Here is a 13561-nt window from a genome sequence, read left to right on the forward strand (position 1 = left end):
TGAGGTCAGTGCCCTGAGTACAAAAGGAGTGTGCAAAGGGCTGGAACTCTGCAAAGCAGTGGGTGAGCAAAATACTGGCACATGAGCAAGGCTATGCTGGTGGAGGTACCTGTGCTGGACCCTTAAGCATGTGGGTCAAACTGATGGAGACTTAGCCAGGAATTACAGCCAGAAAGGTGACCCTGTGTGACAGCTGTCAGAAAAAGAGTAGTGAATGGGTAAAGACAAAGGTATGGGAAGGGCTGGCCAGGCTAAACTTGTGCTGAACGCACAGGGGATCTCCTGGAGGAAACCCAGTGAGGCAGAGGAGCCCAAGGGACCTGAGTGGATCTCAGCGAAGCTGTCCCAAATTCCTGAGTTGGAGCTGTGTGGGGTGAAGTGCAGCTGAGCAGATGAGAATTTGATGTGGGTGGAGCTTCCTAGTGGCCTTGGGATTGGGAGAGAGGAGATTGCTCTGGAAATCCTGTCAGACATCACCTTTGGAGGGCCACTTTTGAGCCCCAGAGAGAAAGCAGGCTTCTTGCTCTCTCTTGTCCAAGCTGTAATTTCAGACAGACTCATTTCCACTGGTGGCCTCAGTTTCCTCATTTATAAATGTAGGGCAATGGGAGGAGACAGAAGGCACCTGTTTCCACCTACTCACAGATGGTGTGGACTCTCCATGTATCCATGGGTTGGATGCTGCATCTTCCACTGGCATCCATCACTTGGGTCCTTTTACCTTGGGAGAGTCCTGGGGAATGTCACTTTAGAGACTTGTTTTTCCAAAAGGATAATTGTTCCTGGTTCCTCTATAGATGCATCTCCTGTAAGTGGGAGGTCAGAGGTAAGTGTTTGATGCAAATTTACAGGCTTCAGTCTGGTCAGGGTTCCAAAGTTACCTTATTTACATCCAGGTGCCATGGTTCTTATGCCTCAGTAGTGGAAGAATCATAAGTGGGAGGTAGTCGTGGTCCATTCTGGGGTAGTACCGTCACCTCACTATTGGAATCTGGAAATGAGGAAAATAGCTCACACAATGTCTGCTGGTGGGAAGCAACCCTTAGTTCATCATTCACCCAAAGAGGGCTGCTTGATGTGTGGGACGCAGGATCTGTATTTTGACAGAATAATTATTTAGACTTTTGTACAAAAATACTCTTGTATGTTTATATAAAGCACTATTATGTACCAGGTACTGTTCTAGGCAGCAAGCATAAAAGAATCAAACAAATCAGCCAGTAATTGCTGCTTCTCTGTTCCTCTATAAGACTGCTGTTCCAATAGTCTGACCCAAGATTGTAAGTAAGCCTGGGGGACTGACACATTAGGCATTTAATCTATTGTCACCATCCATGGCTCCACTTCCACTGCTGAATTGTTCCAAACCACAGTCTGATTGTGTCACTTAACTACCAAAACCCCTTGCTACCCATGACCTAAGCAGGAGAAGGCCCTTGCCCACTTTTCCAGTGCTACCTCCTGGTCATCCATCAGATTTTAGGAACACCTGGCTGCCATACCTCTGCCCTTTGCTTTATGTGGTCCCTGCCACTTCTTATAAGTGCTGAACCACATCTCCGATACTAGAGAGCACCAAATTATATATAAATTTTTGGCTAATGGCCACTGGAATCCTGGCATATTGGCTTGGTTGCTTGCAACTTTAGAAAGCCTTAGAACTTGTTTTATAAGCAGCCTGCCTGTATTTTTAGTGGATGTCACGGTGAATTTTGTATGTGCACTGATTTTTTCAGCCCAGAAAAGGAAAATGAGTGCTGACCTGCAGTCCCATTGTGTTTTACTACATAATCTCTGTGGAATACAAAAGCCACACATTTTAATTCAGCAGCCAGGTAAGTGTCTGAATTCACTAATGGCCTTGTTCTATATCTGTTGTTGCTGGGGTGTGTTATGAAACTGTGCCAAGGTGGGAGGCATTCTTTTCTCTTTGATATGTGCTGATTTTGGTAAACCAAGAACCAATTAAATCAAAGGGGTTTCATCAAAAATATCCCATTTATTTTTTAAACAAATAAGTACTAGATAAAAACCTGGTGGCTTTTTTTGTTTTTAGCAGTCTCATTTCAACTGTGTAAGATTGCATACACCTCCCCATTTCAACAAAGTTGTATTGCATACTAAATCAAAGCAATAAATGTCATTTGTTCTCTGCTAGCATGGCATGAAGGGAAATTTCATACTTTATACATGACTTCTCTACAAAGGCAATCTATTAGGGTGAGGAACATAATAGAATTATAGGAGTAGTGTTCATTTTACTTCAAAACTTAGAATTTAAATTGGTGGTCATGTAATATACACAATAGAGTAGAGACACTCATAGAGTGTCTGTTTTCCACATGAAGCAAAGTGTCACTAGACAAATGTCTCAGAATAGTAGTGGGTTCTAGGAATGTTCTAGGATCATTTCAAGGAAGTCACTGGGCCTGAGGGACCCCTTTTAAGGAGTGGCTTCTTCAAGTTGTGTCTTGTTCCACATCTCAGTTTCAGTTTCTTCCTCTATCAAGTCACATCCATGATCCTTCCTTCATGGAGTTGCAACAGTTCAGTGAGATCTAGTGTGTGAAAAGGCTTTGAAGGCTGTCCTGCTGAGGGAAGGACAGGTGGACTGTTGTTACAACTGTATGGTATTGTGGAGGAGGTGCCCATTTCTCCTGCTGGACCAGACCTATGCTGGGGTGCAAGGCGTTGTGAGTTGAGACTGTTCGTATTTTAGTGCTATTGTGCCCATTTCCATGTAGTCTGGGGGACACTCTGCCTGAGGGTTGTGTCAGTTGTGTGTCTACCAGCCAAATTTGTACAAAGAAGCCTGTTCTGACTGCCTCCCCCAGATATTTTCAGCCCCTGCTTTCCTGGGGTGGCAGTGGAGCCCAGCTGCTGCCCACTGTCCTGCCCACTGTTCAAGTGCTTCTCTGGCCTTCTCTTGTGTGAAGATCAGTTCCCAAAGTTGAGTGCATTTGTAGCTCATGTCTCCCAGGGCATCTGCTTGTTCCTCCTCCCAAACTGGACATGCCCAATTTCTCTCAATAATGAGTTCATTTGGAAATATGCTGTGCAGCCTCTTTCTTGCTAACGTCTGCAGGTTCTACTTAAATCTTTCAGGGAATTAGGCCATCTCACACAGAACAAGACTTGATTGTTGCTCAGAAGCTGGTTTAAGAACTGCCAAGATCTCTTCTATGCTGACAGGTTGAAATCCATCACTAGAAAAATCAGTTCCATTAAATTTAAGTGATGATGGAGGAAGAGACAAGGACTTGGTCATACATCTGCTTTCCATCCTTCACAAGACCAATGCTAAGGACTCCCAGGATGTGTGGCCTGATGGTTTGCAGTTCTGGTTCCATTGAATGTGTCTCGATTCTGCCGGGCAGTCATTTGAGCAGCTTCCTCTTCTCTTTACGGTGGCTGTCTGGACCCAGAACACCTGCCCTGGGAATCTAGCAAGTCTCCAAAATGCCACCATCATTTCTCCCTTGACAGATGAGTGGAAGCAGTGCCTCATGAGCCAGCGGGTTCTTGGAGAAAGAGAAGTACTTTCCAGTGAGGAAACAAAAGTCATGGTGTGATAATTAATTGTGTCACCTTGAATGAGTAATGGCTGGAAAATTAAATCAGCACACTTCTGGGTGTGTCTGGATGACTGATTTAACTGAAGAGGGAAGAACTACCTTGAATGTGGTGCCACCAACCAATAAGCATGTAGGTTCCATGGCATAAAAAGGGAAAAAAGAGGGCAGTTTAGCTATTGCTTCCTTCAAGAAGCTGCAAACTTTGCTTTCACTTTTTGATCTCCATCTCTAGGCTTCCAATGAAGACTCTATCCTTCCAGCACAGAACCTTCAGCTTCCTGATATGGACTTGTAGGGGACTCTGCAGTGAGCTCCAGGTCATCCTTTGAATGGATCCTCCTGGAGCAGCTGGCCTTTTGTGTTTTCCACCCCTGACTCTACAGGCAGCATCTGTAAACCATATATATATTATATTGAATAGGTTGTGTTGCTTTTTGTTAAATGTGGTGATATCTGCGGCCAATTCCACTTTCTCTGCTGTTTCCTAGGAATGCACCATCTTGCCCAAGCAAAAGATCCATATTTTCCTCTATTCTTTCTTTTGTCTCATTTGCATTTTCTTTGCAATCCTCAAGTTACTTTTCTCATTGCTGGGTCTAAATACCTAACAGCTGCAAGTTCAAAGAGGAAAGATTTATTTTAGCTTACAGTTTATAAAAGTTTCACTTCATGGGTGCCTGGCTGCAAGTCAGGGCAGGATGGCACTAAGGCACAGCAGAGGAGGAACAGTCCATGGTGTGGTAGACAGCAAGCAGTAACACTGTCTTTCCCTTTTATCCAACCCAGGCTACAGGCCTTTTGGGTGGTGCCACTCACACACATGTTGGGTCTTCTATCTTCAGTAAATCCATTCAGCTACACCCAGAACTGTTGTAATTTCAAATAATGGATTGGAGGTGCTGGCTGGCTAGAGAAGCCCCAGGATGTAGAAATACAGAAAATAGAGACAAGCTAAACATCCAGGTGATTCAAAAATTTATTTCAGCAGATTAGTTAGTCATACCAGGAGCTGGAGCTGGGGCTGTGCAGAGTTTAGGGGACTCATAGGAGGACAGTTGTATTTCTGTGAGTGTGTTTCTGATGTAGCAGTGACAAATTATTGTATTTTGTATTTTAAATGTATTGCAGTTTTGAAAGAATATTCTGGAAACATCTGAAGATGACAATAACAAAAGAATAAGTTTCTCCATCTCTCCATTTTGTTTTTGTATTTACTCCCTCATTCTCCTTCACTCTTTAATTCCACTGATGTATCCATGAACTCCACTTATCCTTTTTGCCTTTAATAGTCACTTTTCCAGCCTCCCATTTGTGCTTCCATCCACCCATCCAAACAAACATTCTTTCATTCCCTTCAAGAAACACTTTTTTATTGCATATGCATACTCAAAAATCTAATACAAATGAGAACAGTTGTTTCATTTATTTAAAATTGATGCCAAATATTTTTTTCCTCATTGAGTTTATTGGTATATTTTAGGTATACAGTAAAGTTACCTTCATTATTGGGATCTTGTACCTTTACATGATGCCAAATATTGAATTCAAATATACTTTCAACAGTATCAAAGATCAGCACACCGTGAGCAATTAATGTTTTAATTAGAAATAAGGATTCAAAATTATTAGTGGAACTATTAAAATCAGAAAGTGAAAAAGAAAATAATGTCTCAGAAGCCAAAAACTGGTGTCAGCACACTGAGCTAAATCCACAGAATTTTTTAATATTTATTTTCAGACAGACGTTTGCTAAGTTTCTAAGTACCTATGATTGAGCTCAAACTTGCAGTCTCCATCCTCACTATCCCAGAGTGCTGGAATTACATGTGCATAGCACCACACCCAGAAAAAATGAATACATATGCATCAATGTGCATATATATGTAAATATATAGTAAAGAAAATATGGCAAGTAAACATTTTCCTATCACATAATCAAAAAAACACTTTAAAATTCTGGGTGTAAACATGACATGAAAATTTATTACATGTATATTATAATGAAAATGTACATTATGGACATATATATAGCTGACTTTTACAAAGGGTGATTAAACAAGAATAAATGGAAATATAAATCTGGAATGGGAAAACTTTCTATTGTGTATCTACAGGTTCTTTCACAAAGCATTCTATAAATTGAATACACTAGCATCATATAATCAAGAGTATTCATACTTGTATATGACCAGCTAACTCTAAAAACCAAAAATCACGTGAGACAGAGATGCTTCAAAAATACTGTAATTAATATTGCAGAAGGGAGATGTGAGAAGACAAATACAGATATAACTAGCAAAATATACAATAATCAGCACATTGAAGGCCAGATGCTCCTTCAAATTGAAAAAAAAAGCAATGAAATATATTAAAATTCAGAAACACAGTGACATACAGAAAAGAATTTATCGTTTCAAAATTAGAAAAATTGAGAAAGCCAAAGGGAAGACAAGACAAAAATCAATAGTATAATCAGTCAGAAAGAATAGGAAGAATTCCAAATTAAATAAGAGGAAACAAAAAATACCCAAATAAAACTGAACTTGAAAAGATTATGACTACAGTTTCTATTGCCAATGTAGTATTAGAAAAAGAAGTTGCATCACTTATTATGGATATATGTCCTCTAGTATAATTTAATATCTAACTTTAAAAATACTTCAGCATTGACTTCAGGCTCACAGTGTGGTTCAGAAAACAAATATATTTAATGATATGAAAGCTTCTTTCTCACAGAATGTGTTTTATCCATGATTCCAATCAGAGAATTTCTCCCCAGCTTTAACAAAATAATGTAGCATTTAGGGGCAAAGGTGCAGCCCAGCAGCCCTGCACTGGAGGCCAAGATGGAGAAGACCTCCATGGCCACCATGACTTTCTCCTTGGTGCTGTGATACACAGGAAGAAAGGTGATTCACACACTGTAGATCACCAGTATGCTGAATGTCAGGAACTTGGCTTCATTGAATATGTCAGGCAGGTTCCTGGCCAGGAAAGCTACAATGAAGCTCTTAGAGTGCTGGATTACAGACATGTACCATCACACCTCACTTTTCCAATTCTTTCTAGACACACAATAAAAGAATGGTATATAGGGAATAACTCCTACATAATACTCTTATGCTACACTGAGCAATGATGTTATATATTTTACTTTTATATCTGGTATATCCATAAAACATTTTTCTATGTTTTATGAAATAATAAAAGATCTACTCTTCTAAATAAATCTTATAAATGGTTCCCCAGATATTTATTTAATGCACACTTTCATAGAAGGGAATTAAGATAATTTGCTAAGTCCCAGGGAAATACATATTAAGAAAAATATTGAAGGTCAAGTGGTCTTATTATTGAGTTTCTGGGTCTATAAACGTGCTTTATGCAATCACTTATTTAATTTTATCACCCAAAAGGTATTTTAATAGCTTAATATGGATATCTTTCAAAACCATTACAGAATATAATCACTACATACATAATAATTTTAAATGTTACAAAACTAAATTTTGAAATTTCATTCTGGAATGACTAATGCCTGAGATATGGAAACAGGTAAATTTTTTGTCATAGTCTTGTGTTCTGTCACTAGTAAATCCAATATCAAATCATACCTTTATATGGATTTTATACTTACTAAATAATATCACTGAAAACTTTATTATTCATACTTCTCCCTTTCCAATACATTTTTAGTTTTTGTGTGTTTTTAATTTTTTTTCTCATTGAGTTTATAGGTGCATTTTAGGTACACAGTACAGTTACATTCATCATTGGAATCTTGTGCCTTTACATGACAGGTCTTGGTTCTCATTTTTCTCCTTACCCCAGCACTCCTTTCACCCCCTCCTCCCTTCCCTATTTTAAAATACTTTATTTCCATTTTTGCATTTTCTCATATTTTTTCCTCTCCCTTATTTCCTTTCCCTTGCCCTTTCCACTTGGCCTACACCTTTAACCCTGGTGCAATTATCAGCAATGCAAAAAAGCACAAGATCAAGAAGAATGGAATAAAAGGAAAATGAATTAGAAGTCAGTTCAAAGAGGAAACTGTGTGTTCAGTGTGTGCAATATCACTCAATATATCAAATAATTCAATAAGTATAGGAAAAACTTTATCATCAGTGTCCTCTACAAGAGTTTTTCCACTTGGATGGATGGAGTGAATATAAAATATAGTTAAAATGTGTTTTTCCCATTTATGAGAAATCTGCTAAACAAGATTTTTTTTTCAAATTGAAAAACTGAGCATTACAATTTCCACATGTGGCCATTCCATGAGAAAAATTTGAGGCACAAAATCTATAACAATATTTAGTTTACTGTGGTTAAGGAAGCTCATCCTGATTAGGTCTAACATACCTCTATAATTCCTGTGGCCCAATCTATCATATCCTCAGATAAAGTCATTTTTTGGCCATGTGGACCATGTGAAGAAAATGTTCCCAGTTTAATCATTAAGTGCAATGCCATCTTGAAAATTCTAAAAATTGAGAATGTCGTACTCTGAATCTAAATCTTTCTGTCATCCAAGCTCATTTGGTCACCAGCAGGATTGTTAAATTGGGTGTTCTTCAAAAAGGGATGCAGCTAAAAGAGACACATCATCCTGTGTGAACAGAGCCACAGGATTAAGACAGGAAATATGGATAGGGGAAAATTCCTAAGTGTCTTTAATCACTTTTAGGTAAAGCAACTTTAACACTGGTATCTATTGAATTAGATCACAATAATGTCTAAGGAATAAAATGTCACTGTGTTCCAGAACTGTCCATCAGTTTCTGGAAATAAAATAGTCTATGGAATCCCAAGGTTCTAAAACCCACAGCATCCATTATCAATCTGACTATTCACAGCATCTACCAACAAAATGAGTTCATCAGTATCAAGAGAGTTTGCAGAATTAAATGAAAAATTCATATATGTGCACAGTAGAGCTTAACACCATTCTCTAGACAGAAGCAATGAGCCTGCCTCCTGTGTCCTCCTCCTGTTTGCCAGTGGCTTCTTGATTGAGGATCATTTCAATACAGCTCAACAGTCACCTCCTAAAAATAAGAATAAGGCACCATGTCTTGTATTTTATAAAAATGATTCTAATATTCTTTGGTGAAACACATAGAATAATTTAAGAGAGGCACCTTGATGACAGAAGACACATTACTGGCCAGAGGGGAAGCATTGCCACTTGTCTATTTTGCATTGGTGACCTTTACACTTCTTGAATAAGCATCACATGGAGGGCAAGGGTCACAGCATACACAGCATTGTATGTATTATAGCTCCCATCACTCATGGCTATGTCAAAACAATTTGGAGGAAGCCAAGCCACAGGGGTGTTAGCTGTACAGTTCATCAACACACAGTCAGTCAGAAAAGGACCAGTGGAAATTCTTGGACCAATGCATAATGAAATAAGTGTCTCTGGGGTACTTAAAAGGGGTAGATGCCTGGATAAATTGTTTGAAACCTGAAATCTCTTCATGGTTATATTAAAAAACAAGAATCCCATGGAATGGGTCAGTGTCAAATTTCTCCCAGCCAGGTCAGCATGTCATTGTGAGTTTGTCACCCAGACTCTCTATGTCACTAAGTATTACAATATGTTGTAGTTTACATCATTTCCACTATCAATAATCACAGTAAATAACCACAACATTGACTGAGGATGTTTCCATAGTCAGTATATCATGTTTCTGTGTGGCTGAGATATATGACAGAGCAACATTGAGACTTTTCACAAAGGCTACAGAGACTCTCCTCCTGTCCATTTTGGCTTTTACATCTGAGAGAAACTGAAGACCCTCATGGTCCTATGGGATGACCAGGCCCACCCAGGTAGAGTGGAAATGAAGCATCAAGAAAACCATGCCAAGGGCCAAATATGTGTCCTTTGGGGCCACCTGATAGAGAGGGCAATACTGGCCACTGTCAGTCAGTGTAGGGCCAAAAGAGCCAAACTTAAACCAAAAGAAAAAGAAAATTGGAAGAAAATTTGAAGAATGTTGATGGAAAGCACAGTAGCAGATCTGAGGCATGCTCTGTAAAAATTCACTGTTGTAGAAGGAGATTTATGTTTGGTTTGTCTTTCTAATCATATTACTTCATAAGCACTTTCATAATTATAAAAGAATGGGCTCAGAAACCCAGCACATATCGTTGCTCATTCTCTCTTCATTGCAGGAAAAAAATTTTTTTGGATAACCAAGTAAGCCTGTGTGTATAGACTCTAGTGCATTATACACTTTGAAAGGAGTCTAGTTCCAGCCTCATTTTTAACCCTTTACACTCCTGATGGTTGAAGAAATATGGATGTGTTTCATTTTCTCCTGCCCCACCAACTCGCCTGTGGAAATGTGTAAAGAGCCAGCAATGGTCCAATCTGAGCTGAAGTTCCCCATGGCATTTCTGTCAGTACTGTTACACACTTGCTTTCTCTCCTACACTTGTAATTAGGGATCTCACGTTGCCCTGTGAGCAAAATGAAGGAATTCTCTCATATCCTCCAATGACTGTAAATGAAATTATGGAACTCATAACCCAGAGAAATGTTGGGTAAAAGATGAGGATTCTGGTTGATCTCTTCTATGGTAAACATGAAAGCTAGGTGTTTCTGGTAGTTGCTAGGTATAAGCCTGCAAAGTGAACACAGATGTACTCATGGAAAACAATCAATGATTACCTTACAGACCAATCCAATCTAATATCATTTAAAATGTGAATGTTTGTATTCCTCCCCATGCTCATATAATTAGAACACTGTAAAATTCAAACTTATCAATATTTTATATGGTAAGCACACAAATAAATATAAAGACAAAATTAACATTTGTAGAAGTGCTTCTTCCAAATAGCTCTACTCTCTTCACTTTTCCCCCAGTTTTGTGTAAAAAAAAAAAAATCTTCAGCCAATTACATATTTTTACATTTGTATACTGATATGTGAAAATTCAGCAATAATAATGATAGGGAAAACCTTAATAAACAAAAATTTAGGAAATGTCACAATATAAGATAACTTCTGCCCCTCAACCAGCTTAGTTCAGAATCAACCAGTACCAGAGATACCTAGCCTCCCCACAAAAGTTTGTAAGTGAAAATAGCCATTGTTAGCTTTGTTAATCAAACAAGCTCCCTTCCCCCTGGCTAGAATAGGTAATTGAATGAATTTTAAAGGTAACTTCCCTAACAAAGAACTGCATTCAGTTTGGAATTCAGCTGCCTTGCTATCACATTTTGGGTATCTGTGAAAATGCAGTATAATCAACTGAATAAGATCAAAGCTGTAAAACCCTATAAAAATAAGAGTTGTAGCCCAATGGAGGAGTCAATCAGGGCACCGCCATTAGGTGTGATGGATCCCCATCCATGGAGTAAATTTTTTATTTTACTTCCATTCTGCTGCCTCTCTGTGTGTCACTTGCTGTCTCCTTTAATAACAATAAAACACACTATTTCCTTTTGTAATGTTTAATTGTCTTCCATCTTCTTGCTGTTTTATGCAGTGAGGTAGAATGAATACTGGGCCTCCCACAAACTTGAAAAATACTGTGCCATTGACCTATATCCCAAGCTCAGGATATGTATTCTTTTCTCAGTTTTTTTGAGGAATCTTCAACCTGATTTCCATAGTAGTTGTACTAGTTTACATTCCCACATGATTTCTCTTGTATGAGAGATCCAGAATAAGAATAAAGATCAAAATAAAAGATAGATAATAGAAAGTAGTGATAGATCTTCATCAGAATAAAAGGAGGTCAGGCAATGGAAGAATGGGGATAGGAGGTGAAGCATATAGTTGAAAACAGGAATTGGAATGTGGTAAGTATATGTACCAACTCCGCAGGAGAAATGTAAACATGCACTACACATGTGTACTAATAAGCTAAAAGAAAATTATAAAAAGTGTGTTAAAAGAATACATATTCTAAGGTAGTTTGCTAAGTTTTCTATATGGATCTAATAAATTAGACATGTTTATTTAATTTTAAAATATTCTATTAGTGCCCAGAAGTTATTATTTCCTTCAGACAGGATTGTTGGAAGCCCTCATTCATGGCCATCTATTTTCTATTTGTACTACTTCCTGTTAGGGAATTGATCATGTTAAAGTATGCTGTGATGCCACCTCACAGGTGGATTCTCCTGGTACATCTTGGCTCCTAAAATGACCTCATGCCCTTATCTCTGGTTTCCCTCTCCCACAAGGCCACAGTGGTCCAGGAAAGTTGAAACCTGTGTCTGCAGGACTGGGCCTGTTAGGAAAGTTTTCAAGAAGCTCCAGTAGCCCAATCCCTAGCAGAGTCAGCTAACTACGACAGGCCAGAAGGTCACGTTACCCATTTCTGAACAGGAACCAAGATAAGCATCTGGTACGGGAACGACCTGACCTAGCCCTAAACATTCCCGTAAATGATCCCCCACTGAAGCCCCCCTCCACTTTCTCAGAATTCCCCCTCCCCTATTGTACTGAGCATGTAATTAATAGGTAGGAAATAATAGAATCAATAAGTTAAAAGTGCCCTGTGTGACTAGCAGCTAACAGCTCAGCTGACAGCTTGGCTGGCAGCGGAGTAGGTATTTCTTATCTCATGCTGTCAGTGGCATGAAGTCATAGTTGTTTGCTAGCATGAAGTGGAAGATGCCTGCCTTGCTAGCCAAGCCCGCCTTGCGACCTTATCTCCCGCCTTACGACCATCTGTCACCTCGAAGGATGACAGGTCACCTTACAGGTGAGGCTTGAGACATCGAGACGTCCTCCTGTAAGGTGACCATCTGCTGGACCTGAGTACCTGGCCTGAGCGATAAGGAGCAGCTAGGGGTATAAAAACCCCTGACCCAAGACCAGTCGTCGTCGTCCATCTCGACCCGACCTGACCGTCGCTCGTCGCTGCGTCGCCACGCCACGCGACTTGACTGACTGCTGCCGGAGGCCCTGCTGGAACCGGAGCCGATCGTCACGTTGCAGCTCGAATCTCTGCCCGACAGCCCGGCGCTCGGTGTTACGGACTCAGGTCGTATAACCCTGTTACAGCTTATACCTCAGTATTGCATCTGACTCGATGCTGAGGGGAAGGACTAGAATGCTCTCCTGGTTGTGGTTGTGACATTTGCTTTGATATTGCTTTGCATTGCTTGTGTGACAATAAAACCCCTTTAAAGACATATCACTTGTAGTTTTTATTACCTCGGGGCGAGTGAGACGTTTAAGTGCTCACAGCCTGGGATCCGACTCCTGTTCGTGCTCGCGACACCTATAGCTTGTGGTTTTTTTCTTTAAAAACTGTGTATCTACCCCGCTTTGGGGCTCAACTCCTCTGCCCCTGAGAGGGTTATGAGCTGAGCCCCAGTGTGCTGGAATAAAGACTTCTTGTGTTTTGCATCAAGAATCATCTCTCTGGGGTGTTTATGGTGCATCGCGGCGTCCCGGACTCAGAGTAGTAGGATTCCTCCCTGGGAGGATCTTACAGGCCCATAAAAGCAATCTGGCCTGTGATAGGTTAAAAGTATCTCACTCCTCATAAATAAGCAATAGCCCACCCCAAAACTGATAAAAGAACCTTCCTTTCTTTGTTCTTCTCTCTGCTTCTGCTTCTTCTTCCTCCTCCCTCTCTCTGCTCTCTCTCTCTCTCTCTCTGTCTCTCTCTGTCTCTCTCTCTCTCTCTCTGCTCTTTCTCTCTGCTCTATCTCTCTCCTCCCACCCCTTGAATAAAATCTCCAGTCGGTCCTCTAAGTGTGTGTCTGTGGCCTAGTTGTTCAGCATCACTATTTCCTTTTACTTCCTCTCCTTTTATATCTTCCTAGATATTTTCCTACTCCTGAATAGCATCATCAAAACATACTTCATCTCTTTTCTCCTTTGATATTTGACATTAAGTGATTTTACATTGTTCTGATATGTTAAATCAGACAATATTTCATCATGATAATTTGAACCTCCATACCAGACTAAATGGGCCAACTATATTTCTTGTTTTTTTGTTTTG

General features: G+C 39.8%; 1 pseudogene; it reads right to left on the reverse strand.

Moving 5' to 3' along the window:
• Positions 1-6282: 6282 nt before the first annotated feature.
• On the reverse strand, positions 6283-12992 carry LOC104855165 (annotated as a pseudogene).
• Positions 12993-13561: the final 569 nt, after the last annotated feature.

Source organism: Fukomys damarensis, unplaced genomic scaffold, assembly GCF_012274545.1.
Source record: "Fukomys damarensis isolate Sample0158 unplaced genomic scaffold, DMR_v1.0_HiC HiC_scaffold_37, whole genome shotgun sequence".
Lineage (NCBI taxonomy): Eukaryota > Metazoa > Chordata > Mammalia > Rodentia > Bathyergidae > Fukomys > Fukomys damarensis.